Consider the following 4,946-nt stretch of genomic DNA (forward strand, 5'->3'; position numbering starts at 1 on the left):
TCTGAAGCATAGAAATACTCATTTTCAGCTACAGTCTCAATGACATCTATGGCCTCTTCAATGGTTTTCTTTTTGTTGAGTGAGCCTCCTGAAGAATGATCCACTGCCTTCTTTGCTTCATAGGATAGTCCCTCATAAAAGATGTGTAGTTGTACCCATTCATTGAACATTTCTGGTGGGCATCTTCTTGGTAGATCTTTGAATCTCTCCCAAGCCTCATAGAGTGTTTCTCCATCTTGTTGTCTGAAAGTTTGCACCTCAGCTCTCAGCCTATTGATTCTTTGTGGAGGGTAAAATCTTACAAGGAATCTGTTCACGACCTCCTCCCATGTAGTTAGGCTATCCTTGGGGAATGATTCCAACCACTTTGCTGCCTTATCTCTGAGTAAGAAAGGGAACAAGAGTAGTTTGTAGATGTCAGGGTGTACCCCGTTGGACTTTACAGTATCACATATCCTCAAGAATGTGCTGAGATGTTGATTAGGGTCTTCTTAGGCACTTCCTCCATATGAGAAATTATTCTGAATAAGTGTGATGAGCTGAGGCTTCAGCTCAAAATTATTGGCATGAATTGTTGGCTTCAGGATGCTGCTGCCACAATTTCCTGGGTTTGGGTTGATGTAAGAGCCTAAGACTCTCCTTTCTTGCCCATCATGATTTACTGGGCCTTCTCTGATATGGTTGTGAGCTTCTTCTTCATGGTGGTTCTCCATATTCTCTTCCATGTCTGTTTCAAAATACTCTTCCTCTTCCTCAGCACCAATGACTCCCTTTCCTCTTGCTTCCCTCCTTAATCTAAGGAAGGTCCTCTCAGGTTCAGAATCAAAGGAAGTTGAAGCCCCGTTTCTCCTACCTGTCATACAACCAACAAAGCAAAAAGCAAGAAAAAAAATGAATGAAGAAATTACTCTTATTAGAGTGGTTGTTAGTGTGAGTGGTACAATTAATCAAACAGTTAGAAGAGTGGAAATACGGATGACGAATAAAAGTAATTAAAGAAGAAAGAAATAGAACTCAAAATAAAAATTAAAATAATAAAAAAATAAAAGGTGCTAAATAAAAGAAACTAAAATAACAAGGAATTTAAATTGCTTAATCTAGCTCTCCAATCAATTTAATCACCGTCAAATTTAAGACAATCCCTGGCAACGGCGCCATAAAACTTGATGAATCCAATTCACACCCCCATTCAAAATTGGTGAATTAGTTCTTTTGGCAAGCGCACCAAAATTATCATCAAGTAATAACCCACAGTAGAGTGGGATCGTATCCACAGAGATTGGCAAATTTGAGCAGTTTTAATTAATTAATGAATTAGTCAAGCAGATCAATAGGATTGTGAAGTGCAGAATTGTAAATGACATAAATGTAAATGACTAGAATATAAAGAAAAGCAATAAAGTACAGAAATATAAATGGCAGAATGTAAAGTGCAGAATCATAAATGACTTGAATGTAAATGGGAATGGAAAATTGCTGAATGTAAAATTAAGCTGTAAAGAAATGGATAGATAAGAATGGGGAAATTCATTGAGATTGGGAGATGTTGTCTCTTTGGATCAAATCTAGCTTATATCCTCTTCAATCATGCAACTCATTGACCTCTTGGCAATCATGATTGATTGAGCCCCAATCCCTTGGTGACTTAATCTCTCAAATCTTGATCAATAGCCAATTCCTTGGTCTAATTGCTCATGAAGAGAGATAGGCTTGGTCCCTGATTATACCACACACCATTATAGGTCCAAGTAGAGGGATGATTATATGTCACATATCCAAACACCAAAACCCAGATTCTACTCAAGTGTGAGAAGGGATTTCAAGCATGGTTTCATGTTTCCTTTCCCAAGGTTCCCATGAAACCCAATTGCATTCAATCTCTTTCACAAGATAATTGAATGCTAAGCATTAAGAATGAAATTCCCTCTAGCAAATCAAAGAGAAGATGAAGAGAAGAAGAATTTCACTATTATCAATCCATCAAGTACAACAGAGCTCCCTCTCTCAATGAGAGGGAAGTTAGCTACTCATAGCTCAAAAGGTACTCAAAAGTGAAGTGTAAAAGTGGATCTAACACTGACTGCTTAACCCCCTCTTCAGTACTCCTTGGGGGTATTTAAACTACTCCTAGTAAAATAAAAGAATTACAAAAGTGAAAAAGGAAAATTACATTTTGGAGGGAAAAGAAAATACTCAATTAGCGTGACTTCCCAGCTGGCGTGTGGCTGGCGCTTTACTGGCGTGTCATGTGCCCTTCATTTTTAGCTTGGCGTGCCACGCCCAATCCTTCAAGTGGCACGCTCATCTCTCTATCAACCTTGGCGTGCCACGCCTTCGAACTTAAGTGGCACGCCATAGTGGAATTCTTGTGTTGGCATGCCACGCCTTCGAACTCAAGTGGCACGCCCCTTGCCTTTTTCCACCTTTCTTTGCCTCTGGAAACTTGAACTGGCGTGCCACGCCCACGGTCTGGCATGCCACGCCCCTTTTGTGAGTGAATGGTTCCTCTTTTTGGTGTGCCACGCCCCAATGCTTCTTTGCTCTCTGAATGACACTAGCATGCCACGCCTAGGGTTCTGGTAGCACGCCCAAGTGAAGAAAAGTGAGTAGCGTGCCATGCCTTCGATATCAAGTGGCATGCCCCATGTAATTGGCCTCCTTCATCCTCTCTGGAAACTTATACCAGCGTGCCATGCCTAAAGGCTGGCGTGGCACGCCCATGATCTTATCTTGGTTCCAGTAGTTGGCGTGCCACGCCTCAACCTTCAAGTGGCACGCCATAGTGAAATGCTAAGGTTGGCGTGCCAGGCCTTCGATGCCAAGTGACAAGCCCAGTCCTTGCTTTTGGTCCTTTGTGCATTGGCGTGCCACGCCTGGTTGCTCAAGTGGCATGCCCAAGTGAGATTGAGGAGTTGGCGTGCCACGCCTTCGTCTTCAAGTGGCACGCCCAGTCTTCAATTGCCTTCAGTGTAACAGCCCAGACCACCCGCTAGCACGATATTGTCCGCTTTGGCACACAAGGCCTCACGGTTTTGCCTTTGACGATAGGGATGATAGCCTAAGCCCCCCACACTCACCCGTCAAAATGCGTCATGCTAGGGAGAGGTATCCACACCCTTATAAGGCATGCTTCGTTCCCCTCCCCAACCGATGTGGGCCTTACAATCCACCCCCTAAGGTAGCCCAGCGCCCTCGCTGGCACATCGATCCGGGTTCTGGCTCTGATACCATCTGTAACAGCCCAGACCACCCGCTAGCACGATATTGTCCGCTTTGGCACACAAGGCCTCACGGTTTTGCCTTTGACGATAGGGATGATAGCCTAAGCCCCCCACACTCACCCGTCAAAACGCGTCATGCTAGGGAGAGGTATCCACACCCTTATAAGGCATGCTTCGTTCCCCTCCCCAACCGATGTGGGCCTTACATTCAGCCCCTTCTCTGGATTGTTGTACCAGCGTACCACGCCATGCTGTTCAAGTGGCACGCCCATGAATTGATGAGCTCTTCAAGTTTGGCGTGCCACGCCTTCGACACCAAGTGGCACGCCATAGTGGAGGTTCTTCTTGGAATGGTGAGTTGGCGTGCCACGCCCCTTTGCTCAAGTGGCACGCCCATAGTAAATGGTGGGTATAGCGTGCCACGCCCCTTTTGTGAGTGAGTAGTTCCTCTGTTTGGCGTGCCACGCCACAAACTCAAGTGGCACGCCCCAATGCTTCTTTGCTCTCTGAATGACACTGGCGTGCCACGCCTGGGGTTCAAGTGGCACGCCCAATTGAAGAAAAGTGAGTGGTGTGCCACGCCTTTGATATCAAGTGGCACGCCCCATGTAATTGGCCTCCTTCATCCTCTCTGAAAACTTATACCAGCGTGCTACGCCTAAAGGCTGGCGTGCCACGCCCATGATCTTGTCTTGGTTCCAGTAGTTGGCGTGCCACGCCTCAGCCTTCAAGTGGCACGCCATAGTGAAATGCTAAGGTTGGCGTGCCACGCCTTCGATACCAAGTGGCACGCCCAGTCCTTGCTTTTAGTCCTTTGTGCATTGGCGTGCCTCGCCTGGTTGCTCAAGTGGCGCACCCAAGTGAGATTGAGGAGTTGGCATGCCACGCCTTCGTCTTCAAGTGGCACGCCCAGTCTTCAATTGCCTTTAGCCCCGTCTCTGGATTGTTGTGCCAGCGTGCCACGCCATGCTATTCAAGTGGCACGCCCATGGATTGGTGAACTCTTCAAGCTTGGCGTGCCACGCCTTCGACACCAAGTGGCACGCCATAGTGGAGTTTCTTCTTGGAATGGTGAGTTGGCGTGCCACGCCCCTTTGCTCAAGTGGCACGCCCATAGTAGATGGTGGGTCAGGCGTGCCACGCCCAATCTAGCATGCCACGCCACTTTTGTGTCCTCCATTGTAGCTCTTTGGAAAAATGTATTAGCGTGCCACGCCCTCATGCATGCTTGGACTTCTTCTCTGGACTTTAGTACTGGCGTGCCACGCCTAGCTTCTTATTTGTCTTCTAACCATTTTTGATGCCTTTTTCACCTGAAATTCAGCACAACTCATCTCAAAGTAGTGTACCATAATATTCATCAAATAATGCATGAATTGTACTAATCAAATGAGATTTATGCTCTTTTATGGTCTTCTTTATGCAAGAAAGAAGGGTAGATGATGCAAGTCATCAAATGCTTATTGAGTCCATTTTTTTCTGCATTATTGCGGTTTTGGTGCTTTGGTTTAGGTCATTATTCTTTGTTCATTGTTCAAAGAAAGAATGTTGTCTGTTACTGACTGGTTTGGTTTAAATTGCTTTTGATGTTTTATTGCTGAAAGATTGGCTTATTTATTTGAACTCATATATGGTTTTTATGTTTTTAATTGTCAATGAATTCATAGGAAATTTGAGTTGATTGGTTGAATTGGGAAAATAGGCCAATTTACTGCCGAAATGCTG

This window comes from Arachis ipaensis, chromosome B5, assembly GCF_059453495.1.
Source record: "Arachis ipaensis isolate K30076 ecotype BB chromosome B5, ASM5945349v1, whole genome shotgun sequence".
NCBI lineage: Eukaryota > Viridiplantae > Streptophyta > Magnoliopsida > Fabales > Fabaceae > Arachis > Arachis ipaensis.